General features: G+C 42.5%; 3 non-coding genes across 3 annotated transcripts; 1 reads left to right on the forward strand and 2 right to left on the reverse strand.

Annotated features, from left to right (window-relative positions):
* Positions 1–629: 629 nt before the first annotated feature.
* Positions 630–702, reverse strand: TRNAR-UCG (transfer RNA arginine (anticodon UCG)). The gene has a single exon. It is a non-coding gene; the product is annotated as a tRNA-Arg (tRNA).
* A 773-nt stretch (positions 703–1475) lies between these two features.
* Positions 1476–1547, forward strand: TRNAE-UUC (transfer RNA glutamic acid (anticodon UUC)). The gene has a single exon. It is a non-coding gene; the product is annotated as a tRNA-Glu (tRNA).
* A 3573-nt stretch (positions 1548–5120) lies between these two features.
* Positions 5121–5193, reverse strand: TRNAR-UCG (transfer RNA arginine (anticodon UCG)). Its single transcript has one exon. It is a non-coding gene; the product is annotated as a tRNA-Arg (tRNA).
* Between the last annotated feature and the right edge of the window lie 22801 nt (positions 5194–27994).

Below are 27994 nucleotides of genomic sequence, written 5' to 3' on the forward strand. Positions count from 1 at the left end.
TAGTAATGGACACTGTGCAATGATTTAGTGAGGGACACCGTGCAATGATTTAGTGAGGGACACCGTGCAGTGGTTTAGTGAGGGACACCGTGCAGTGTTTTAGTGAGGGACACCGTGCAATGATTTAGAGAGGGACACCGTGCAATGATTTAGTGAGGGTCAATGATTTAGTGAGGGACACTGTGCAATGATTTAGTGAGGGACACCGTGCAATGATTTAGTGAGGGACACCGTGCAATGATTTAGTGAGAGACACCGTGCAGTTCTTTAGTCCGGAACACAGTGCGGTGCTTTAGTGAGGGACTCTGCAGTGCTTTAGTGAGGTACACTGTGCAATGATTTAATGAGGGACACAGTGCAGTGATTTAGTAAAAGCCACTCTGTGCAGTGCTTTATTGAGGGACGCTGTATAGTGCTTTAGTAAGTGACACTGTGCAGTGTTGTGAAAAAGAGTTATAATTTGGGAATTTGCAGCAAGTTTATGTATTAAGTGGGCGTTTTGTCTGCATTTGTTAGAATCGCCTCCTAAGCAGCATCCAGCATAGATTTAAAAACAAAAAACTTTTAAATGCGCGGGAGGATTGTAGATTTCATAAAATGTGATTTCTATAAGTGCTGAAAAAGAACCTCGACCACGAAGGGACTCGAACCCTCAATCTTCTGATTCGAAGTCAGACGCCTTATCCATTAGGCCACGCGGTCACTGTGGTAAACATCTGTATGTGCTGCTGACCCCGCTCGAAGCATCCCTGGCCCCTGTGAGCCGAGCACGGAGAGGACTCTGGGCGTGCACTGGAGAGAGCGCGCACCTTCTACTCACAAGTACTGGCTTGTAGGCGCTATGTGTGTCCGCTTCACACCGTCGCTTATTTTCCTTCGCTTCCATGAGGACCGAGAGATTAAACAGTCCTTGTAGTATGAAGTATTTCAAGATCACAAGGGCAGTTTGTTGACTTCGGATCTCCTGTGTATCCGTTTTGTGTCTGTTCTTTCGTACTAAGTCTGTGTTTTTCTCAATCATCTTGGCCAGTCTTATTCTTCGTTTCAGCCTCGGTGGTTTGTTTTCTCGTCTTCTCTGTTTACCCGTTTTGTTTCTATTCTTTTAGACTGAGCGTGTGTTTTTCTCATCCTTTTCTCTGCCAGTCTTGTTCTTCTTTCAGCCTGGGTGGTTTGTATTCTCGTCGCCTCTGTGTAGATTCCTCCCTCGCTGACCCTCCTGTGGTGTCTGCTGCTGTTTCCTTCCTCCAAGCCCCGTGTTCCTGCAGTAGTCTGTGTGTGTTTGATTCCTGTACAGAGCGGAAATTACCAACCTCCTCCCACACACCCTGACTCAGACCAGCTGGGTCTGCATCTTCATTTCTTTCTCTTCTTTTTATCTAGAAACTCAGGATGTACTCAACACTGATGTACGCACTACCAGAGGATACAGGCTTCTACACTACAAATAAACTGAACCCTGCAGAATGTTCCACACCTCCCATATGGTCTAGCGGTTAGGATTCCTGGTTTTCACCCAGGCGGCCCGGGTTCGACTCCCGGTATGGGAAGATCTCATTTTACTGTTGCATTTTTTTGTAATACATATGGTTTACACATTTGATTTTATTTTATTTCCACTTTCTTCACTCTGTGTGTTGATACCTTAGTCACATTACCCAGAAACCACCGCGTATAAACCTAACTGATCTCCACCCCCCCCCCCCCCTTCCTGCACTTGCAAGTGATGAAGTGAAAGAGGCGCCGCTGGCCACATCTTCCTCCCAGAAGCGCCTCGAGGTTTGTCCTTGATCCACCATCACTCATCGAAAGAAGGCACCGCTCAGACCAAGACAACGGGGTAAAGTCGCTTTTTACTGGTATGAAGGAAGGCCCCTTTCATGTCTCACACCAACAGTATTCACAGAAGGGGTCTGGTCTGTGTTTATTCTGATGGTTTATGGAAGCTTCAGACTTCTAAGATATTGGGGGACGTTGATCTCAGCTAAGTGACCCCAAAGATTTACAGGAAATGACAAAAACAATCAACACAAGCAGCAATTGAATCAGAAAATTATAGATCTGACAAGCGAGGAGAATGTGGGATCATATATACATAAATCAATTATGTATATACTTATTGCATTTTTGGGGGGCAAGAAAACAAGAAATGACACAGGTGATGGTCTACAGGCGATGCCTCCAAAATAGAGCCCAGGATGAAGTAAAAAAGGTGCGCAGTTTGTTACACATGAAGCTGGCGTTAAAATCAACTATTCTCCACTCTACAAACGTGTCTTCGAGGGTTTGTAGGAGTCCAGGGGCAGGGGGAGAATCCTCTGGACTTGAACAGCATCGCATGTTCATTATACTCGAGTTTAAATTGAGAAAATTCCTCTTCTGGACAGTGGGACAGGGTACAAAGTGGTTTTAGAACAGTGAAGGTGTGATGCAACCTTACCAGACCCTGTCCAAAAAGACTCACGTGTAGACAATGTGAGAGGCAATGAAATAGAATATCAAGAGGCCACTTTGGACCCTGCCAGCGCCTGGAAACCCTCACGGGTGACAAGAAGCGCTCTGCAAATCTACTGATTGACTGAAAAACAAGAACCCCTGAGCTAGAAAGAGCAATCAGATTCTATAGCGCTTTGTGAAGATGCAAATGGCGGAAATAGGCGGCATAAATGCAGTCCTGCACAGCCGTGTGCTTCTGGGCTGAAAAAAAAAGTATGGGCCATATTATCAAGAAAGGGCGATACATTATCGCCGCTTTTATCGGCAGGAAACACCAGAACCTGGGCTTCTATGGGAATTCACAAGGGCATATACTCAAGCACATTATCGCCGATTTAGCTGCAGTTTCCTGCCGATAAAAGCGGCGATAATGTATCGCCCTTTCTTGATAATATGGCCCCATGTTCTACCTGTCCAGGACTAAAATTAGCAAGGTGTTATCATTTTACACAATTATACAAAAGTTGTAGATTGTCACCAAGAGTGTAGTGATGTGTGTTTGGAAGAGTCCGATTGACGGAAAGGTCCACAGTGAAGTGACGGAGGGTTTAATGTATTTTATGGAAGATGTGGAGTAAGCCGAACTGTGTTTTTAATGTTGAACACTTTATAATTGGATGGTTTATATGTTTTTACGCTGGAAATAAACCTATTTTAAAAATTAAAAAAACAGCTGATAAAGGGTATTCTAAATAGTAATAGACTCTACCCCCACTTTCCCCTGCAAAATCAGGGTACTGTTTTTTGTAATGTTTGTGTTCTTTGATCCATAGTCCAGGCAAGCATGTGCCTCTGGGTGTGAGTTCAGTCAAAACAGACCGATTGCTAACAACATCCATAGAGTAGGCTTTGGCTCAATCCCTCTAAAAAACTGGGCTCCTTATAACAGCCTCGTCCATCCATTGCCTTTAGAATTTGTCTTTTTTTAATCAATATTTCTAGTAGACAATTTCCTTAGAGTACATCTGTGAGCTACTGTCATCATTGTTACATTGTTACATTTTACGTAGGTACAGCCTCGTTCATCCATTGGCTGTAGGCTGTGTCAGTCACGTCTTGTGTGGTACTGACTTCTGAGCTAATGCCATTTGTCGTTTCTGTGTATCCTTCCACCTCCACTTGAATGCACTCAAGTGCTCGTATTGAACTGCAGAAGGGACTACTTAGAAACTACAGCAGTCACTGGTCGCAGCTACTGGCACCTAGTGTATTTTGCACTATTATGTTAATGCTGTTTTAGCACATTAAATACACACCTATGGACTTTGCCAATGCTTATTGATTTGTTAGCTGTGAGTAAGCAGGCAGCCAACTGGTGTCTATAGAGAGCCCCTCACAGCGGGGCCCCAGTGCCAGTGGTAGCCGATGGCGCCTCCCTGCAGTCATACAGTGGCAGTCACGGTGACACTGATGGTAACGCGGGCAGTTGCTCAGTCCTGCAGTGAGCATGACTCTATGCAGTGCAGCAGTGAGTGAGTCTGACTCTAAATAGTGCTTTGTGGACAGATGCTGCATACAGCGCTGCAATGAGGTTCACTATGTGCAGAGCCGAAGTGATGGGTTTTTCAGAGGAGTTTTTCTTCCTAAAATATAGGGCAGAATTATGGGTGGGCGTAACTCACGTAATTCAGCGTAGCATAAGCCAGCCGCGGCCGGTAGTGGAAGTACCGGCCGGGCTGTGATGTGGGGAGGGGAAGGGGCTGGGTGGGGGGTAGTAATGTATGGATTACGGAGTTTAACAGGTAAGTAAACATATGGCGGCCAGTACTCCCACTACCGGCCGCGGCTGGCATAAGCATGCTGAATTACATAGGAGCTCTGTGAGATTACGCTTGAATTACACGAGTAAGGTAATTCTGCATTTAGCACTATTTTGTAAAGCAAAAATGACCCCTTGCTTCTAACGTGGACGCGAGGATGGATTTTGCATCGAGAAATAGCGCTAAATGCAACAGAACATGAATAGCGAGCAGTCATGTGCGTTTGCTAATTGTGCTTTTGGGGTAGGATCTTTCCCCAAATTACTACCAGCATTTAGCTCTATTTTCTTAGCGCAAAATGCACCCTGGCAACCTAAATGGACGTAAGTGTGCATTTTGTGCTAGACAACAAGGCTAAATGCAGCAGAACAAGAATAGTGAGAACGTGCGGCATTCGAGCTCCCTAAATGTGCTTTTGTGGCAGGGTTTTCACCTCAAATTACTCTTAATTACTCGTGGAGCAAGTGCGTAGTTATCATAAAAGAGCAATGCGACATTTTCGAAATTACTCCAACGACTCTGGCGTAATAACATTTCTGCCCGGGCCTAGGCAGAATGGGAATGACGCCTCTATTGGTATGTCTACAGAAAATGCACCTACGCAGTTATCACAGCGACCGACTCTACCAGAAGGGGCGCAGCGAGAGGTAATACAAAGTTACGATTTAGAACTTTGCAGCCATTTTATTAATTGAAACATATGGTAGCCTCTCTAAGAGAGAGATGTTGTGACCATTGTTAGAATCACGTAATTCTCAGAATCATCCTCCATGCCTTTAAGAACAGAAACGTTGAAATGCCGGACATGAGTATACATTTAATAAAATGTATGTAGTGTAGCAGCAAACCAACAAATAAAACAAAAATCGACCACGAAGGGACTCGAACCCTCAATCTTCTGATTCGAAGTCAGACGCCTTATCCATTAGGCCACGCGGTCAGGAAACTTCGGCCTCTCTAGGTGATATTTAGCCTCAGTGCACCCTTGACCGCTCGCACCAGTATCGTAGGTAGGCAGAGGGGACTAGAACTGTGTTTTGCCTGAAAGAAACTGTATTTTCTACTCAGAAGTACTTCTCTACAGGTGTAAATGTACAGGAATTTATATAGCGCAAATCACCAAGCGGTTTCTAAGCGCTTGCTTAGGGAACCCGTCCTGGTATTCCCCTGTGAGATAACCCCGGCAGGGTATCCGCAAGGTGAAAGCCAGGCATCCCACCGCGAGGGGCCGTTGCATCTCCTCACTGCCTCTACACACCTCCGCTTACTTTCCCCTGTCTTCTAAAGAAATGAGAGATTACATTTTGGAAAAACGTGGATCTAAGTACATTAACTTTTGTGTCCATTCTAAATGGTGCTCAAAGTCGCACGTGAACAAGATCACAAGTGCACTTTGGAGTCTCGCGCCCACTTCTGTTTACCCGTTATGTTTCTCTGTTCTTTCATGTTGTGCCTGTATTTTTCTCAGCCTTTTCTCTGTCTGTCTAATTTTTTTCGGTCTCACAGTAGTTTTTAGTCTTTTTCCCTCTTATTTCTTCCTCACTAGTCCTCTCGGCTCTGTCTTTGCTGCGCTGCCTGTTTCCTTCCCATTACTCGACTCCCAGTGAAGGAAGGTGCGTTTTATTAATTTAAATTCACTCATTTCTATTCTGTTCTTTCTCAAGATTCAATTAACACCGATTGATTTTCAGAGAGTTCATTATACTTTTTCTGCTCCCTCAGGCCCGTGTCATAATATCCTGGGGAGCACAGCCGCCTGACTTTTAAAAGACAAGTCATTTATGAAAGAGGAGGACACGCGTGACCTTTAAAAAAATCTTTTTTAAGGCTCCACCATATATGTAGATATTTTACAAATGTCTTATTTCACAACGATGAGGGTTGTGCACTCACTCCTCACCCTTTGCAAGGTTAGCATTGATGGAGCGAGATAGAAAACAAAATTTTGTTTAAACTCGCAAAGTCACATTTCCATAACATGAATAAAATTATTAATGATTTGTGATATGTTGTGCTAATACAACCTAGATTAAACTTTACACGTGGGGGGGACTAACATGTGTGCTCATAAACGTGCATAAATGTTGCATCTTTTTGTTCGTGCAAAATAATAAAATAATTTATTGTTTTCGTTTTTGTCATTACTAACTGCTGCATATTTAAAATAAGCATGTGCTTGTTTTGCTTTTTCTTGTCTGTGTGATGTCATTTCTACTATTCTAGGTGCATATGGGTCTCATAGAAAAACGGAGACTGGTAAATATAAACGCTGCTTTATTTGTTTGCAATGGCTAGGTAACATTTTGATTAATCGGGTGGGCTAATTATTTAGTAAACCATGGGGTGGATACAGAATATACTTTATTTCTTACATTAATACTTTTCTTGTGTTTGTTTTATACTAGAAATCATAAGTTGCCTGCTTTTGAGGCCTAGCTATTTGAGCCGCAAAATAAAAGCTGATCTATAATTCTGCAGAAAGTCACGAGACGCCCATTCTGAATTAAAACGTTTATTGAAGCTGCATTCACAAAGCAAAAACTGATGAGCTGACATCATTCTGTCGGACATGGCCAAGGTCGAAAGTGAACTTTTTTGTCAGTCCTTAACTTGGCATCCGCGGAAGTTGCTCTGAAAAGCTATGGAAGCTGCGAGGATGATCTGTTACAAAGTTGCAATAGCAGGAAGCCTCTGGCTTCACGTGGAAGAGACAATGGTCTTTGTAAGACATGATTTTGTGGAACTTTTTAAGAATCGGGTGACATGTCACTTGTCACTTTCAGCCAATGGGACGTCGAGTATTTCTGAAAACTTTCCTTTGCTAGTTTAGTTAGCGTAGAAAGGTATAAAAAGTCATGCCCTTAGGGTTGGGCTGGCTGCTGCTTTCTGACTTTCCGATGAGGGTGATGTGCTGCTGGACTTTGCGTGGAGCACGTAAGAATCCTCAAAGAACTTTACTTTAATTTCTGTCTATTTAGCTCAGTTAGGGAAATAGGTTTTAGAAATGCTAAACTTTATATAATTTCTTTAAATTGATTCAATTGCTTAAATTGTAATTTTCTTATTTCTTACTATCATGTTTGCTTTAATGCTAATAAAATTTCATTTATAAAACTTACAACTTATATACCATAATCTAGAAAATAAAATCTTACTTTTGACAAACAAGCTGGTCTTGGTTATTTAGAAGTATAGGTTACCTTTAGCTAGATCACGTCGCCTATGGTGGTCGTTTAAATGGTTGGGTTTTATTCTAATGACAATATTCTTTCTGCAAATGTATAAATATGTTTATAGTTTGTAAATAATGTGTATATAGATTTATTTGACCACCTGATTCAGTAGGCCCAAAAATATATCAGGTTCATAAATGGGTCCATGTATAGTTTAGAATTTTGTTTATAGGTTATGAAATTGGGTAGCGTAGTTTATGATATATTTTCTATAGCCCGCTGGATCAATTATCTGGTAGCAGAAATTGATGGTTGCTAAGGGGTAACCAAGGTAACATGTTGGTTGCTAAGGATTACGTCATGGTATGCAAATAGGATTGATGTTTTAACACTTGTTAAGTTCGTTTTTCGTGCCTATCTGTAAGCTATACCGGTATAGATTGTGTGGCGAGAAATTAGTCACGCAAGCCATCTGTTCGTTTGTAGTGATATCGCCGAGTATCACAAGAGGTATCGCCGTGTACCATAGTGTTGTCGCCGAGCAGCACAGTTTTAGGGCTAGGTCTGAATCTTGTATAGTGAGGATTTTCTAAGAAATCAAAGCAGCATGAGAATAGGGACAAAGCGCCTTCCATAAAACTCACTGTGATGAGAGTATTAGTTATATCCAAGCTTGAGTGAAGGGTAAAATTTAACGTCGGTGCATGATTATCTATAAACAGGTTAGAGTCCTGTACGGGTACATGTTTCATATCTATAAACAGGTGAGAGCCCTGTACGGATAACGTCGTTATTTTGCTAACGGTGCATGATTTCTATAAACAGGTGAGAGTCCTGTACGGATTTCGTGTGTGTTTGAATTTAGGGAATTTTCCGTGTAAAAGTGCGAGTTTGAATTGTATTTTATGTTCAAGTGGAACTCTTAGAACTTTCACTTCGCGGTGGGTTCAGAGCAAAGCGAGTTCATAATTATACGTGTTAGAAGGGTGGGGTAAGGATACTCTACTGACAATTGAATATTATCCTTAGTGTGAATAGCGCCGTCTATTCCGAAGTGTGGATACTTGAATGTATGTAAACTATCCTAAATAGTGAAACGAACAGATGTTGTCTTTATAGTCATTGTTAAGAATTAATTTACACTGAAAAGTGTTCTTAAAATGGCGCTGTGAAAAGATTTTGTGAAGGAGGGGTAAGCGCCAGGAGTGAGAAGCGAGAAACCGCAGCTGCTGTGTACGTCACAGAGCCGCGCTGGGATTGGGTGACCTACGTCACAAGCTGTATTCTGATTGGCTCCTGAGTCTCTGACGACCTGTGAGCTGATTGGTCCTTAGGAAAATCTCCAAAATTATTGGTCGAGCTGAAAAGTGACGCAGCTCAACTGCCATTGGCTTGTTGGTGTGTTTCGCGCACGGATTGGTTGTTTGCGGAACATCCCGGAAATATTTTACGAACGATTTTGTGAATTAAATTTAACTTTTAAAAATGAGTTATCATTTTAAACATGTTGAGAAAAAGACAACATTATTTCAGAAATTTAAGAATTTATTTTCACCTGACAAGAAAATCGAAACGCGAGGTGGTAAACTACTTCATAAGTATAAAACACCTGCAGCGTACATGGAAGGTGAATACGGATATCATACTGTCTTATGGTTCGACAGTTGGAAACGCTATACTAAAAACGATGGTGTTTTGGCTTGGCCTGATGATGGTTCATTTAATGTAAGAGTTTTAAGAAACTTACGAGAGAAAATGAATGCTCTTGTTCCAAAACCGAGACCAACTCAATTTGAAGCTTTAGTTGAGTGGGAAGATGAAATGTATCAGTTACAAAGAGAAGCTAGTGGAATTAAAAGACCTTCTAAAAATCCATCATGGAAAAGAGAAACTCATGAAGATAGATTACGAATGTGGAGACAGGGAAACATGAGTGAAGGATTGTATTTAATTCATGAAATGGTAATGGGTTCTCCTACAGGAAACTCTATGGAAAGTGAATCTGAGGATGCAATTATGGAAGAAATATATACAACTGCTAGAAATAAACAGCCTAATCAGCCTTTGAGACCTCCTAGATCATGGTCTACTCCGGTGGTTTCTACTGAAACTTCACCGAGTGCACCTCCAATTGGTGAAGCTCCTAAACTTTATCCAAATAATTGTGAAATCACTGAAACTCCTAGAAGACCAGAATTTGAGAATGCTCGAAATGAGGGTAGACATTTTTCAATGACTCCAAGAGCAAGGGAACCTCCAAAAGATTATGCAAGAGAGACAAGAAATGTTGATGAGGTCGATTATAATGAATACTTAAAGTCTAAAGAAGAATTAATCAAAAGAATGACAAAAGGCATGGAAGCTGTCACAGTTCCAGTAACAATAGGTCCTGTTCAGCCTGTATTTGATCAAAGAAATACAAACAAAACTGGATTAACTATTCCTTTAAATACAGAAATTCAAAAGCCTGCTGAAAAATTTTATTCAGACTTGACTGAATTAAACACTTCTAGATCGAGAATGCCTGATTTAACCTTTAATGAGGATTTATCTCCAAAAACACCAATGGGTGCTATGTCAGATGTAGGAAGTCCTGAAGTCAGGGTAACTACACCAAAGCTTGATGTGGCCAAATTAAAAGCAAATATTGAAGAATTAATAATTGGAACAATTGGCCCAGATAGTTTAAATTACTATCGGGATGATGAACTACTATTCATTTGCAAAAGTATTCAGTGGAAAACGAAAAATAAATATGATCAATTAGAGGATCTAGCTGCAGAACTTGAAATCGATGTGAGTAAACAAAAGAATTTTGCAAAACATTATAGATTAGATTTCTCAGAAAGCGACATTGAGAGTTTGAACTCAATGGGAAGAATAGTTCACATTAAAGATTTGATTGTCTATATCAAAAAGCTAGGAGAACTGAACAAATGGAGAGTTAAATGGACCAAAAGAAAGGAAGATGAAAGATTAGAAAGAATGTCAAAACAATTTCCAATGAGAGAAGTTGCAGGTGGAGGATATGTTCATGTCCCATGGTCGAGACAGGACATTCTGTTATTCACAAATGACTTTCCAAAATTAAGAGAGAAACCTGTTGAGTGGTACAGGCAAGTTGATAGATTTATCAAAGTGTCAAAAGTTCTGTGGATTGATTTAGATGGATTTTTTGACATTGTTGTTCCATCTGATCTTTGGACAGAATGTAAAATATCTATTAGTTGGCCAAAAACAGAACCTGAGCGAATTAAAGAAACAGGTGCCCCAAATCCACTTGTAATAGATTTTTATGAGAAAGTAATTGTTTGGATGAAAAACAAAATTCCACCCAAAGAAGTTGATTGGGTTAAAATAGAAAGAACAGAGCAGGAAACAAAAGAATCAGTTCATTCTTTTTATGAAAGGCTACTGTTAATCTTTAAACAATACAGTGGTTATGAAAAATTAGATGAGAAAGACATGAGTCATTTTATCTATAGATTTGTTTATGGACTAAAACCTGAAATTGGAGAAATGATCAGAACTAGTATTGTCGGATGGCAAGCACTATCTATAGATGATATTCTGAGAAAAGCAAAATATTGTAGCGATGAATTAGAAGTAAAACAGAAGAAGCTAAAGGAGAAAGCCATGTGGGCACAGGTAAAGGTAGCTGAGCAACAGATTGCCAGCATGGGAAATAAGAACACTAATTTTGTTCAAACTGGAAATACGAACCAGATACAAGGAAAGTTTAAAGGTAATAATTTCCAAAAGAAATTTAGCCCAAAAATAGAAGAGCTGAAACAAAGATTACCTTGTTTTAATTGTGGCGAAATTGGACATTGGAGGGATGAGTGTCCTCATCCTCCTAGAAACTTAAAGAATCCCTTATTGAATCCACAGATGCAGAATGGTGTTAACGTGCAGCAACAGCTACAGATGCAACAGGGGTTAAATGAATTTAATATTCAGCGACAATTACAACAACAGCAACAACAACAGGTGAATAATCGTCAGGACCAGTTGCCACAACCACCTTTTCCGAATTGTGGGGGAGTTCAAAAATATAATCCAAAAGTGGGATTTCAGGGATGTGAACAGGTAATAAAACCACAAAAACAGCAAAAGCAGCAAAGGGTTCAAATGCAAAATGCTTCACAACAATTTTTATTAACAGAAAGCCAAGACAGTGATTCTGATGATTATTGCTGACGGTGCCCGAGAGAGGAGGAAGAGTGTGTTGTTGGAGCCACTCTTGAGGTTGACCAGTCTGGTCCTTATGTAAACGGGAAAGTTAATGATGTAGACATCACTTTTCTAGTGGACACTGGTGCTACTCGTTCTACTGTTAGATCAGTGGAAATTGAAAACCTACCTCTCTCTGGGGATACCATCCAAGTTGTCGGAGTAAGTAATCAGCAAATTAAAACAGACTTAACTGATCCAGTACCAGTTGAAATTGGAAATTACAGAGACAAACACAGATTTGTGGTTTGTAATAGTAGTCCAGTAAATCTATTAGGTAGGGACATCCTATGTAAAATGAATTGCAGAATATATTGTTCTCCTGAAGGAGTTGAATTACAAACAATGGAGGAAGATGGTTTGTACAGAATGACAATGATGATGATGGAAGCAGAAGAAACAAAATTGTTTCCTGCATTTGAAGAAAAAGATTTACCTGAAGAGCTAAAAGAAACAGTGAAATCTGAAATATGGGATTTTACTGGGAATGAGATGGGTCTGATGAAAAACGTAGATCCTGTTAAAATTGCATTGAAGCAGGGAATAGAATTTCCAAACACTCCACAGTATAAAATGAAAACAGAGACAATTGAAGGTATTACACCTGTAATTGAAAAATTAATCAAGCAAGGTGTATTGAAAGAAATGAAGAGTAGCTCTTGTAATTCACCAATTATGGGAGTTAAAAAGGCTAACGGAACATTTAGGATCGTACAAGATTTGAGAAAGGTTAATCAAATTGTTATTCCATGTTGTCCTGTGGTTCCAAATCCAGCAGTAATTCTATTTCAGATTCCATATGATGCTGAATGGTACACAGTCATTGACCTTTGCAATGCATTCTTTACTGTTCCTCTACACCCAGACAGTTATGAAATCTTTGCTTTCAGATTCCAAGGTAAGACCCTTGGATGGACAAGAATCCCTCAGGGCTATACAGAAAGTCCTTCAATCTTTAACGAACTGTTAAAAAGATCATTAGAAGATTTAGACTTACCAGGTAGGTCTACGCTGGTGCAGTATATTGATGATTTGTTAATAGCTGCAAAGACAAGAGAAAATTGTGTAACAGACACAATAATTCTGTTAAATCGCCTTGCAGAAGAAGGACATAAAGTGTCCCCAGCAAAACTACAGTTTTGCAAACAGGAAGTAAAATATCTTGGTCACAGAATTGCAAAAGGAAAAAGACAAGTAACAATAGAAAGAATAAAAATGATTCAAGCAATGTTACCGCCAAAAACACAAAGACAGGTCAGAATGTTCCTGGGAATGGTAGGTTACTGTCGACAATGGATAAGTGGATTTTCAGTAATTGCGAAACCACTACAAAGACTGACCAAATCAGATGTAAAAGATCCAATTATTCTCAATGATGTTGAGATGGAATCTTTTGAGAACTTGAAAAAGAGCTTATGCCAAGCTCCTGCTTTGGGTATGCCAAATTATGAGAAAGATTTTGAACTGTATTGCAGTGAGAGAGAAGGATGTGCATTATCTGTGTTAATTCAGAGACATGGGAACCTAAAGAAACCTATTGCATATTTCTCTGCAGTTCTTGATCCAATTGCAAAAGCATTACCAGGTTGTTTAAAAGCAGTTGCAGCTACAAGTATCAGTCTTGAACAAAGTGAAGGAATCATTATGGGATTTCCTGTAAAAGTTTTTGTGCCTCATTCAGTTGAAATATTACTGACAAGAGGTAAGACTCAACATTTAACAAGTAGCAGATTGACAAAGTATGAGAAAATCATACTAGGAGCAGATAATGTTTCGATTTCAAGATGTTTGAATCTGAATCCTTCTACATTACTGCCTGATTCTGAAATTGTTGATGACATCGAGACAGAACATGAATGTTTAGATGTCATGGAATTCTGCACAAAACCAAGAAAAGACATCAAAGACAGACCTTTGCCTGAATCGGATTTTGTCTACTTTGTAGATGGCTCATGCTTAAGATCCGAAGGTGGTGTCTTGAAAGCTTCATACTCAGTTTGTACAGTCGAAGATGTTGAAGAGGCATCATGTCTTGAAGGAGTTCGTTCAGCACAAGTGGCTGAATTGATTGCTTTAATTCGTGCATGTGAAATATCAAAAGATATAAGAGTTACCATCATTACTGATAGTCAGTATGGGTACGGAGTTGTGCATGATTATGAGCAACTCTGGTCACAGAGAGGATACATGACATCAACAGGATCACCAATTAAAAATGCAGTTTTCATTAGAAGATTAATTGAAGCAATACAATTGCCAAAAGAAATTGCCATAGTCAAGTGTGCAGCACACACTAGAGGGACTGATTATATTTCCAAAGGAAATGCCTTCGCAGATGAAACAGCAAAGTACTGCGCAAGGAAAAATTATTCTTACAATCGGAAAAGAAGTACAGAAACTGATTCAAATTCATTAATGCTAACAACTATTGTAGAAACATGGAATGAGATTAGAGATTTACAAAACGAAGCAGATGATGAAGAAAAAGACCAGTGGTTAAGATCAGATTGTAGACAACGTGATGAAGATGGAGTGTGGGTTTACAAAGATGGGAGAGTAGTTTTACCAAATTGCATGATTTCTGACATGGCCAGATTATATCATGGTCCTGCACATTTAGGAAGAGATTCTATGGTCAGACTGTTTAAAGAAACATGGTTCAATACCAAATTTAGAACCATTGCAGAATCTTTTTGTCAAAGGTGTTTGTCATGCCAACAAATGAATCCTAACAGAAAATCAGTGGTGGGGACAGGAATAATTGGTCGAGAGGGTGGTCCCTTTACCAGGTTACAAATAGATTTCATTGAAATGCCCTTACACAACTGTTTGAAATATGTACTTGTAATTGTATGCTTGTTCTCAAGGTGGGTAGAGGCTTTTCCTACAAGACATTGTGATTCAATTACAGTAGCAAAACTAATGCTCAGAGAAATCATCCCAAGGTACGGTTTTCCAGTCACTATTGAGAGTGATGGAGGAAGTCATTTTGATAACAAACTGTTGAAATTAATTTGTGAAGCTATGAGTATTGAGCAGAAAATACACTGTGCATACAGACCAGAGGCATCAGGTGTAGTTGAACAAATAAATGGAACTATCAAAAACAGAATTGGGAAAATGTGTCTAGAGACAGGAGTGAAGTGGACTGATGCTCTTCCACTTGTTTTGATGTCAATAAGAAGTACACCAGATAAAAAGACAGGTTTGAGTCCTCATGAAATTTTGATGGGAAGAGTTATGAGGCAAGCTTTTGTACCTGTAGGTAAACTGTTGAGCATAAATGACAGTGCGATTTTGGATTACTGTAAAAGGTTATCTGATATGGTAACTTCTGTATCTAATCAGGTGGGAACTGAAGCACAATCAAATGACAAAGTTTTGACACATGATCTGAGACCTGGAGACTAGGTCAGAACGAAAGTACATCGGAGGAGGAATTGTCTATCTCCTAGATGGCAGAAACCTAGGCAGGTAATCTTGATCACTACTAATGCTGTAAAGTGCAGAGGATTGAAGCGTTGGATTCATCCAAGTCATACTATTCCAATACCAACTCCTGAGAATTCTGATGTTGAAAGCGATACCACAGATGACTCTGATTCTGAAGCAGAAGACAGAACAGAAGGTGAAGTAATTCCAGATTCTGAAGATCGACAAGAAAGTCGACATCTGGAAACTGTGCCGGTGAATGGAAATCTGGCAAGAAAAGACTTAGAAATAATTGAAATAGATTCTGAAGGTGAAGAGAATCTGTTAAAAGGAAAGATAACTGAGGATTCGGTTGTCCATATTGAAGACAAAGAAGCTGAACCAAAAGAAGTTTCAGACCAGGAGAGTATCGAAAGGCAGAGAACAAGCTCTGAAGTAAGGAACAAAAATCCGAAATCTGGGAAGCTAAAGGTAATTGAGGAAGAGGAGGAGAACGAATTACCGAGTACCAGTGATGGAAGACAAAGTGAAGTTCCTGAAGGAGTGAAATTGCCATATAGAGAAGTTCCTGAGTCAATTGAAATTTCAGACTACGAAACTGAGGAAAGTGACGTGGAAGGTGGAAGTGAAAACAGAAAGAAAAGGACTTGGAAATCGGAATCGAATAATTCTGAACCAAAGAAAAAATATGTGAGAAAAGCAGACTACTGGCCTGGTGGAAGATTGAGAGTCAGATTGATTAAAAAGCCAATAGAACAAGTTGAAGAAATCAGTAGTCAAAAGAGTCCTGGAAAAGAGGTTGGAGTTGGAAGGAAAATAGAAGTGATATCAAGAAAAGGGAAGAGAATAATTAGACCAAACCAGAAATACAAGTCTCCTGAGTGGACTTACTTAGTAATTCCACCTGTTATAGACATATATGATAGTAGTGAAGAAGAAAACGAAATCCAAGAAATTAGTGACAATGATTGAAGTACAAATTTATTAAATTGGCATAAGGCTGAAGAAACCCTGTTAGTTGACACAAGGTCGAAGAAAAACTGTCTAGTAGAAGAAAACTTATGTATGACATAAGGTCGAAGAAATCTTGTTTAGGGTTATAAAAAAAAAATATATTTTAAAAGGGGGGTGTATATAAAATTTATTTTTATTTTTATTTTGAGGCTAAAACTAACCTAAAAATGCCTTACATTAAGGAGAGCACTTCAAAATGCTCTGTTTTTAAAAGATGCTGTAAGATGACTCTGGTGTGTCTGCTCATTTTAGTTCTGCTCTGGTTGGTACTAGCAGTGATTATACCTTTAGAAATGAATAGAGAATTACATAAAGTTAACTTAACAAGCAAAGCTCTGGTTAGCCAAACTAAACATAGTGCATCTGCAAAAGTAATTGATCATCAGCCTAACATTCATCAAGATAAATCAATAGGTGATTTTTCAAGCAATACTTTCACAAAGCTTTTGAGTGAATATGTAAAGGTAATGGATGCAAAGGATTGTTATGTATGCGTTAAGTTACCCGCTTCTGTTTCTGAGGGAGTAACATATAATATGCTTCCTCTCACTTATGCTGTTACATGTAGTGTATTAACTAGTTTATTTTATCAAACTGGTCGTTTAGAATATTACTATTCAAATTATGATGAGATTTTTGCTAATGTTAAAATTGATAATGCTTTAAATAAGCATAAGAAAGCTAAACAATTAAGAGAATATTTCCTTGTTACTAACGAACTCACTTATGAGTATGCTTACAAGAATAATCTAACATGTAAATTAAGTGCTGAAGGAAAGAAATTTCTGAATATGGTTGAGGAGAGAAGAGCAATTTATAAGAGAAATGAATTAGTCAAGCAGACTAAGTCATCATTCTGGCAAAAAGAGGATGAGAAACTAAATGGTAAAATGCTTGAAAATATTGCAATTCACATAGACAAACCTGTTAGTGGAAAGCTTTGCATTAGAAGAGATAACACACTTTTTGATAATTATTTTGTAGGTGCAAGCAACTGTGAAGATACTTATCAGATTATGGGAGGTTGGGGATTTAAAGGTGGAAAAGATCCTATCTTTCCTGGAATTTATTTTGTTTGTGGTGACAAAGCCTACTACAACCTTCCAGACCATTGGTATGGAACTTGTTATGTGGGAATTGTTTTTCCTAAAGTGTTTCATGTTGACAGAGATTCAGAAGGATTATTTAAAATCCATAATTATGTAAATAGAGCTAAAAGAGAAACTTTTACTGAAGTTCTGGGAGATATTTTCCAAGCTGTAATACCTTTTGTTGGTATAACCCTAAATGCAGGGAGAATCAGAAAATTGTCCACTATAGTTGATAGATTATCAACTGACACTGCTGATGGGTTTCAATTAGTGAATGTTGAAGTTATTGCAATTAGATCCATGGTAATTCAAGACCGTCTTGCTTTAGACATACTCTTAGCAAAAGAGGGAGGAGTCTGTGGCATTTTACATGTCCAACATTGCTGTACATATATACCGGATGAAAGTAAAAATATTGAAATGTATATTAAGAATATTACACAAATGCATTCTGAAATAATTCCTTTAGAAGAAGAAGATTTTACTGGGAAACTTTCAAATAGGTTTCAAGCAATTAAAAACTGGTTTCATAATATCGGAAGTTCAATTCTTGGCAAGATTCTGGCACCTTTGATTATAATTATATTCATTTTTATTTTGACTAAAGTAGGTTGTTTGTTGCATAAAAGAAAGAAGCATTTGAGAGAAAAGAAGAGAATTTATAAACTCAGAAAAGAAGAGGAAAGGGAGATTGAGTTGCAGGAGTTACATAGAGAGCGTCATGTTAATTGTAAAGATTATGCTGAAACAGACTTTTAGGTTTACTAATACAAATGAATTTGAATCGATTTCTTAAAATTTAATTTACCAAAATTTTGAGTGCTGGTGTGGTGATTTGTTAATCACCAGATGAGGGAGTTGATGGAGCGAGATAGAAAACAAAATTTTGTTTAAACTCGCAAAGTCACATTTCCATAACATGAATAAAATTATTAATGATTTGTGATATGTTGTGCTAATACAACCTAGATTAAACTTTACACGTGGGGGGGACTAACATGTGTGCTCATAAACGTGCATAAATGTTGCATCTTTTTGTTCGTGCAAAATAATAAAATAATTTATTGTTTTCGTTTTTGTCATTACTAACTGCTGCATATTTAAAATAAGCATGTGCTTGTTTTGCTTTTTCTTGTCTGTGTGATGTCATTTCTACTATTCTAGGTGCATATGGGTCTCATAGAAAAACGGAGACTGGTAAATATAAACGCTGCTTTATTTGTTTGCAATGGCTAGGTAACATTTTGATTAATCGGGTGGGCTAATTATTTAGTAAACCATGGGGTGGATACAGAATATACTTTATTTCTTACATTAATACTTTTCTTGTGTTTGTTTTATACTAGAAATCATAAGTTGCCTGCTTTTGAGGCCTAGCTATTTGAGCCGCAAAATAAAAGCTGATCTATAATTCTGCAGAAAGTCACGAGACGCCCATTCTGAATTAAAACGTTTATTGAAGCTGCATTCACAAAGCAAAAACTGATGAGCTGACATCATTCTGTCGGACATGGCCAAGGTCGAAAGTGAACTTTTTTGTCAGTCCTTAACTTGGCATCCGCGGAAGTTGCTCTGAAAAGCTATGGAAGCTGCGAGGATGATCTGTTACAAAGTTGCAATAGCAGGAAGCCTCTGGCTTCACGTGGAAGAGACAATGGTCTTTGTAAGACATGATTTTGTGGAACTTTTTAAGAATCGGGTGACATGTCACTTGTCACTTTCAGCCAATGGGACGTCGAGTATTTCTGAAAACTTTCCTTTGCTAGTTTAGTTAGCGTAGAAAGGTATAAAAAGTCATGCCCTTAGGGTTGGGCTGGCTGCTGCTTTCTGACTTTCCGATGAGGGTGATGTGCTGCTGGACTTTGCGTGGAGCACGTAAGAATCCTCAAAGAACTTTACTTTAATTTCTGTCTATTTAGCTCAGTTAGGGAAATAGGTTTTAGAAATGCTAAACTTTATATAATTTCTTTAAATTGATTCAATTGCTTAAATTGTAATTTTCTTATTTCTTACTATCATGTTTGCTTTAATGCTAATAAAATTTCATTTATAAAACTTACAACTTATATACCATAATCTAGAAAATAAAATCTTACTTTTGACAAACAAGCTGGTCTTGGTTATTTAGAAGTATAGGTTACCTTTAGCTAGATCACGTCGCCTATGGTGGTCGTTTAAATGGTTGGGTTTTATTCTAATGACAATATTCTTTCTGCAAATGTATAAATATGTTTATAGTTTGTAAATAATGTGTATATAGATTTATTTGACCACCTGATTCAGTAGGCCCAAAAATATATCAGGTTCATAAATGGGTCCATGTATAGTTTAGAATTTTGTTTATAGGTTATGAAATTGGGTAGCGTAGTTTATGATATATTTTCTATAGCCCGCTGGATCAGCATGCACAATGGAATAAATAAATACACAACACAATTCTTTGTTGGGAAAATATTGATGCAGGTTTATTCCATACAAAAGTATGCAACATGGTGGGTTAACTTACGGGCGATCCAAGGGCAGGCAGGAGTGACTGACCTACGCTGCCCTTCCCACCTGAAGAGCCCCCTTTTAGGGCGGAGCGTTGCAAGGCAAGCCCTCGGTTGCTCAGGCTTCCAACCGCCTGAAGGACTAGCAGGGCGCCGACGATTCTTTCTCCAGGGTCCTGCTGTAAAGACTCCTAGGGTTTGGCACATGCACCCCTATTGTGCTCCTGAAGAGGTACCCTTCTGTACCCTTCCACCACCGGATCACCCTGTAACTCCACCTGCAACACAAACAAAAACATTAAATAGTCTTACCTAACCGTGCTCCCCAGCCAACATGCCGGGTATGCGGTAGGGCGGGAGACGGCATGTCCGGCAGCAAAGAGGGCGCCCGAAAGACGGGGGAAGGTATAAATACCTTCCCCCAACTCTCTGCGCGCCGGAAAGGAGGAGGCCCACGCGTCGGGCTGTGGGACTCCTTCTCAGGGTCCCAAGGGGGGTGTTGGTGTGCCTAAGTTGCACTAAGGTGGCCGCCCTTTTAGGTGGCTCACTTCAAGAGCCGCCGGTAGACGCATTTCATGTTCCGCGTCATCCAGTAATGTCTAGAGAGCTGCAGTTTGGTGTGCTTATATTAAGTCAAGTCAAGTCAGATGATTTGTATAGCGCGCTACATACCCAGAGGGTCTCAAGGCGCTTGAAGAAGGGTGGGGAGTTACTTGTCGAATATCCACGTTTTGAGTTGCTTTCTGAATGCTAGGTGGTTCTGAGTAAGGCGAAGGTGAGTGGGAAGTGAGTTCCAAGTTTTAGCTGCTAGGTAGGAGAAGGATCTACCTCCCATGGTGGTTTTGTTGATGCGAGGTACAGTGGCAAGGGCTTGGTTGGAGGATCGTAGCTGGCGGGAGGGGGTGTAGAAGGATAGTCGTGTGTTGAGGCATTCGGGTCCGATTTCGTAGAGTGCTTTGTGTGCGTGGGTTAGGAGCTGGAAAGTGATCCTCTTATTGACGGGGAGCCAGTGGAGGTTTTTCAGGTGATCAGACATGTGTTCTTTACGCGGGATGTCTAATATGAGCCTGGCTGAGGCGTTCTGGATGCGTTGTAGTTTTTTCTGGAGTTTTGCGGTGGTGCCGGCGTAGAGGGTGTTTCCGTAGTCCAGTCGGCTCGTGACCAGAGCGTGGGTGATTGTTTTTCTAGTTTCGGTAGGGATCCAGCGAAATGTTTTTTTGAGCATGCGAAGAATGTTGAAGCAAGATGAAGAAACGGCGTTGACTTGTCTGTTCATCGAGAGTGAGGAATCCAGGATGACGCCCAGGTTCCGTGCGTGGTCCGTCGGGATGGGTGCTTTTCCAAGGGCCTCTGGCCACCAAGAGTCGTCCCAGGCGGAGGGGGAGGTACCTAAGATGAGGACTTCTGTTTTGTCTGAGTTCAGTTTCAGACGGCTGTGCTTCATCCATTCGGCTACTTCTTTCATTCCTTCGTGTAGGTTGGTTTTGGCCGTGTTAGGGTCTCTGGTGAGTGATAGGATCAGTTGAGTGTCGTCGGCGTAGGAGATGATGTTGAGGTTATGTTGGCGTGCGATGGCCGCGAGGGGGCTCATGTAAACGTTGAAGAGGGTGGGACTGAGTGAGGACCCTTGAGGTACGTCGCAGATGAATTCAGTAGCCTCTGACTTGAATGGTGGAAGGCGGACTCTCTGGGTTCTTCCGGAGAGGAATGAGGTGATCCATTCCAGTGCTTTTACTTGGATTCCGATGTTTTTGAGGCGCTGTAGAAGGGTGCTATGGCAGACTGTGTCGAAGGCTGCGGAAAGGTCGAGGAGGATGAGGGCGACTGTGTCTCCATTGTCCAGTAGAGTTCGAATGTCGTCTGTTGCTGCGATGAGGGCTGTTTCGGTGCTGTGCTTGGCTCGGAAGCCGGACTGTGAGGAGTCGAGGGATTTGTTGGTTTCGAGGAATGCGGCGAGCTGGTTGTTGACAGCTTTCTCGATGACTTTGGCCGGGAATGGAAGGAGTGAGATAGGGCGATAGTTTTTGAGTTCGGTGGGGTCAGCTGTGGGTTTCTTCAGGAGGGCGCTGAGTTCGGCATGTTTCCAGCTTTCCGGGAAGGTTGCGGAGTTGAGGGAGCAGTTGATGACGTCTCGGAGGTGCGGTGCAATAATGGAGTCTGCTTTGTTAAAGATGTGGTGAGGGCAAGGGTCAGTGGGGGATCCTGAGTGGATAGAGTTCATCAGACGGATGGTGTCCTCAGTGGAGATAGGCTTCCAGTCATTGAGGATGATCAGGGGGGGTGGGGGTCCTGCAGGGGATTGGGTGGGTTGGTCTCCGGGTTGGTTGTCGAAGCTGTTGTGGATGTCTGCAATTTTGTTGTGGAAGAATGAGGCTAGGGAGTCGCAGAGGGCTTGAGAGGGGGTGATGTCGTTGGAGTTGGCTGAGGGGTTGGTAAATTCCTTGACGATGTTGAAAAGTTCCTTGCTGTTGTGGGCGTTGTTATCTAGACGGTCCTTGAAGGCTGCTTTCTTGGCATTTCGGATTAGTTGGTGGTGTATGCGGGTGGCGTTTTTGAAGGCGTCCTTGGTGCTGGTGGTTGGGTCTTTTTTCCAGGCCTTCTCGAGGGAGCGACAGAGTTTCTTCGATTTCTTAAGGTCATCGTTGAACCAGGAGGCCTTTTTGCTGCCTAGTTTGATTCGTCGTTTTTTCAGTGGTGCTAGGATGTCGGCGCTGTTGGATAACCATTGGGTGAGGTTGGTGGCTGCTTGGTCTGGGTTTGAGGAGTGGGCGGGGGGCTTTTGAAGAAGCGATGAGGAGATCTGGTCGATGGTGATTTTGTTCCAGTTTCTTTGCAGAGTGGGTTGGGGGTGGTTGTTGGATGTGGGCTTGTTGTAGGTGAAGTGAACGCAGCTGTGGTCAGTCCAAAGGAGAGCTGTGGTGTGGCTGAAGGAAACATGCTTGCTGGAGGTGAAGATAGGGTCGAGTGTGTGACCTGCGATGTGGGTGGGGGTAGTGACAAGTTGTTTAAGTCCGAGGTTTGCGAGGTTGTCCAAAAGGGTGGTGGTGTTGCGGTCGTTGTTCTTTTCAAGGTGAAAGTTGAGGTCTCCCAAAAGGATGTAGTCCTCGGAGGGGAGCGCGTGTGGAGTGATGAAGTCTGTGATGTCTTCACTAAATTGTGCGCGGGGTCCTGGTGGCCTGTAAAGGAGGGTGCCTCTGAGTGTGGTCTTGGGGTCGGTGTGGATCTGGAAGTGAAGGTGTTCAGAGTTGGCGAGATTGACGTCTGAGCTGGTTGAGATGCGGATGGATTTCTTATGGACGATAGCGATGCCTCCTCCTGTGTGGCCGGTACGGTCCTTGCGAATGATCTTATAGCCTTCCGGGATGGCAATGGTGATGTCTGGGGCTGAAGAGGCATTCATCCATGTTTCTGTTAGGAAGGAGACGTCCGGAGAGATGGTGTCGAGTAGATTCCAGAGGTCAATGGCGTGTCTGTGGACCGAGCGGGTGTTGAGCAGGATGCATTGTAGGTGGTTGGGATCGGATATCTGTTGTGAGTTCGTAGATGAGGAGTTGTTCTTGGTGCCGTCGAACTTGCAGGAGTAGCAGGAAAAGGGTCCATGGGTGTGTCCAGGAGCAGCTAGGACGCAGTTGAGGGAGCGGCCGGGGTTGAGGGCTAGGAGGGTGGTGGCATCGTAAGTAATGCGGGAGGGGTGGACTTTACGAGGACCAGGGGCTCTGGCGCTGGGCGCGGTCCAGGCGCGGACGGGCGTAGACGGGCTTACCTTTGGCGCACCTTCGGCGCGGCCGTAGCGCGTGGACGCTGCGCGTGGGTGCATCTGACATTAATGGACAGTGAAGGGGGCGGAGCGTGGGAGGGGCAGCAGCTGGGAGGCGGTAGCGGGGAGGAGGGGCGGCCCAGGGAGCACCAACACAGACAAGATGGAGGGTGAATGTGAAACTGAGGCAGGGGCAGCAAATGGGATCAGAGCGCCTACAGCAATGCGGAGCGGAGCGAGCAGCGCTAAATGCCAATACAGGTCAGTTACAGTGTCTTCAAAAAGAGCCACGATGTGATGCAAAACACTGCGCCACCACAGACAACACACATCGCTACACAGAGCGAGTTAGGATGAATGCCCACACAGCGCTATCACACTGATACACAGCGCTATACAGAGAGAGCTAGCCTTAAATGCACACACAGCGCTAACACAGTAATCCACAGCGCTAGCAACGATACCCAAATGCGGTCAGTAGCAGTCTTAAAGCGTGGGCCCAGGGAGTGGGAGAGGGAGCGACCGTTCTGGAGCAAGTCCGGGCGGTCACAGTTGGTCAGGAGAGTTGAGGAGCCCTCTATTCGTGTGTGGGAGGGGCAGCAGCTGGGAGGCGGTAGCGGGGAGGAGGGGCGGCCCAGGGAGCACCAACACAGACAAGATGGAGGGTGAATGTGAAACTGAGGCAGGGGCAGCAAATGGGATCAGAGCGCCTACAGCAATGCGGAGCGGAGCGAGCAGCGCTAAATGCCAATACAGGTCAGTTACAGTGTCTTCAAAAAGAGCCACAATGTGATGCAAAACACTGCGCCACCACAGACAACACACAGCGCTACACAGAGCGAGTTAGGATGAATGCCCACACAGCGCTATCACACTGATACACAGCGCTATACAGAGAGAGCTAGCCTTAAATGCACACACAGCGCTAACACAGTAATCCACAGCGCTAGCAACGATACCCAAATGCGGTCAGTAGCAGTCTTAAAGCGTGGGCCCAGGGAGTGGGAGAGGGAGCGACCGTTCTGGAGCAAGTCCGGGCGGTCACAGTTGGTCAGGAGAGTTGAGGAGCCCTCTATTCGTGTGTGGGAGGGGCAGCAGCTGGGAGGCGGTAGCGGGGAGGAGGGGCGGCCCAGGGAGCACCAACACAGACAAGATGGAGGGTGAATGTGAAACTGAGGCAGGGGCAGCAAATGGGATCAGAGCGCCTACAGCAATGCGGAGCGGAGCGAGCAGCGCTAAATGCCAATACAGGTCAGTTACAGTGTCTTCAAAAAGAGCCACGATGTGATGTGATGTATATATTAATATAACCAATAAAGGATTGTATTGTATTGGACACAAGAGACCTACTTACAGCAGCTCATGAGCTACTAGTTGGAGAAGCCTGCTGTGGACAAACATGTCTGAGGCCAAGAAGTGGTCTACAGTAAATACCGTACTTCAATGGTCAACGGGTACATAGATGCAAATGGAAAATTCCTCTTTCAGCATAAAGGAACTGTGAAATCACATGATGCAAACATGCATGACAGCCATGCACAGCACTGGGCACAAGTCAGATTCTGGGATACCTCTGGTGATAAAATGAAACTGGCAGCAATCTTTAATTGGGCATTCCCTGAAAAGGTGAGTTTCAGTGTAGAGAATTTCTTGAACTTTGGCAGGTTAAGACGTAGAGATGCCTTAACTCCTAGGTTTTATTTCCAACCGGTAGAGTAAATCTTGAGGCGAGATGCAAGGTAGTGGCCAGGTGAATGGTCCTGCATGCGATGGGTGGTTGTCTTGAAAGTGCTTCTGACAGCACTTAATTTGCAAAACAATAAGTGCCAGGGCTCTCGTCAGGCGGCCAATGCAGCTTGCACCACACATTGCCCCTGCCAGCGCTGCCAATGATTGTAACAACACAAGTTCTAACATTCACACTACTACAAATGTACAAGTGCCACCTTGTGGTAGACTGCCACAAACGCTGGTGTTGACAATTTAGTGCCGGTGCCCAGCACAGGAAACCACTGGCTCAAATTAAGATCTAGCTTCTGGCCTCCTGAGGCAGCCAGTTTAGTTAGAAGTGAAGAGGGGTGACATAGTTGAATGTTCCCTTTTCAGCAAGGAGCTGGGCTGCAGAGGGCAGAGCAGGTTTCTGAGGTGTACGTAGGACATGGGTTAAATAATACTGGAAAGCCCTGACTTGTTCAAATGTGAATAATAGCTTTAGTGACTATATAATTGCATCATTTTCATCATTTCATACTTTTTCTATTTTTAGGCCACTCCGCCTTTTCATTTTCCATACAACCATTTGTGCAGTTTTGAAGGAATGGGTTTAAATAGGGGGTCTGGACCTTTTTTACATAATAGGTCACCAAGGCACTCACCATCATTCAATTTTTTATTTTTCTGATCGATAATGTAAACGAAAAGCAGGACAGTACATCATGTTTATGCAATTTCTGAAACTCGGGATTGTGAACCTCAAAAAATTGATTTTGGTTAAGATAATTCAAATTTTCTCTGAAGGATTAAAAAATCGAAAAGACGTGAGAAAATATGTCACTTTGAAATGATGTGCCACTGGATTCAAGCTGAAGGGTAATACCCAGAAACCGGTCCTAGGATGCTTGTTTGCGGTCCAGGGAGGACCTGGCTTGGCCATTCAGGCTGGACTGTTCCCATGAGGCACAGGGTCAAGACTGATTTGCATATGGTCAGGTCTAAACTGGGGTGGCATGGTGAGCAAAAGAATGATGGATTTAACCCAGATCTCTTGACTGGGAGTGAATGTTTTGATTTGTTCTGCATTCCATCCATCAATTGTGTGTCTTTTGCTTTCTCACCCTAAGTGTGCCAGGTAAGCCCAGACGTGGGTCCTGGGCTCACTGTGCCACTGGAATCAAGCTATCCTAGCTGAAAAGGGGTGAAACCCCGAAACCGGTCATAGGATGTTTGCTTCCTGTCCAGGGAGGACCTGGCTTGACAGTTCCGGCTGGACTGTTCCCATGAGGCAAAGGGTCAAGACTAATTTGCATATGATCAGGTCTAAACTGGGGTGGCATAGTGAGGAAAAGAATTATGGATTTAACCCAGATCTCTTGATTGAGGTGATGGTTTTGCTATGATTACGTTTGGTAATCCCCATTACTCTTAGTCCTACTCGTCCTCGACCCAGTCATCACTCATGAGGTATTCCACAGACAGGAAACAAAACAGGAAACACTTTTAGGCTCCACCCCCCCTCCTGCCAGGTGCTATATCAGACCTAACCACCAGAAGCACATCCTGACACACCAAGCAACAAAGGCCCGGACAGGGAGGGAGGGTGGGAAGTATGACTGGGTCGAGGGCGAGTAGGACTAAGAGTAATGGGGATTACCAAACGTAATCATAGCATTACCTCTACGTTCCTCGTCCTCGACCCAGTCATCACTCATGAGGCATACCAAAGCAACGCCCAAACAGGCCTTTGGCAACCCAAACACAGCAAAACACAGACCAGACACAAAGGAGTGCAGCAAGTGAAAGTTTTAATAAACAAACAGAATCAGAGTGGAGGGGGAACCCCCGCAGCCTGCAACACCCCACTACCAAAATTGGTCCGGTCAGACAGGGCACAATTCAACCTGTAGTGCCTCACAAACGTGGACTCGGAGGCCCAGGTCCCAGCCCGACAAGTCTCATCAAGAGACACACCATGGTAAGCAGCCCAGGAGGCAGACACGCCCGAGTGGAACGCGCCTGGACACCCGCCGGGCAAGGCAAACCAGCACCAAGATAGGCAAGAGTGATGACAGCCTTAATCCAGCGACCCTAAGTGAGCCTGGAAGCAGCCTTACCCTTACCAGCCAAACCAAAGGTCACGAAGAGAGAGTCAGAAGAGCAAAACACCCCAGAACGAGCCACATAAATGGATAAAGCACGCCTGAGATCCAAAGAATGAAGTAACAGCTCAGAAGGAGAAGAAGGTGAAGGACACAAAGAAGGAAGAACCAGCTCCTGAGAGGAATGGAAACGGGAGCGGACTTTCGGGACAAAACCCGGATCCAAAGGTAGCACCACAGCGTCATCCAGAAAACGCAAAAATGGGGGGGAAGCAACGTTCCCCCAGCCGTCTCGCAGATGTAATAGCCACCAGAAAAGCCACCTTGTAGGACAGAAACTTAAGGTCCACAGACTCCAAAGGCTCAAAAGGGGAAGACTGCAAAACACCCAACACCAAGGAGAGATCCCAAGGGTGCACCAAAGAACGAACAGAAGGGGAAGAGAGAGAGAAACTCTAAAAAAGGCGAGAAATCAACAAGCCATCCGAAGGAAGAAAGGAATCCGGGTCCCGGAAGGCACGGATAGCAGCCCACTGGCCCCGCAAGGTAGACAAAGCAAAGCGCTTCTGAAAACCATCCAGAAAAAACTGAAGAACAGAAGACACAGGGCAAGTGGTAGGAGACAGACCAGAGGAGGAACACCACCCCGAAAAAGAAGACCAGTGCTTCGAATAGGAAGACAAGGTAGACTGCCTATGAGAGGCCTGCATCACAGAAATGATGTGGTCGGGCAGACC

The sequence above is a fragment of the Lissotriton helveticus genome, chromosome 1_2, assembly GCF_964261635.1.
Source record: "Lissotriton helveticus chromosome 1_2, aLisHel1.1, whole genome shotgun sequence".
Classification (NCBI taxonomy): Eukaryota; Metazoa; Chordata; class Amphibia; order Caudata; family Salamandridae; genus Lissotriton; species Lissotriton helveticus.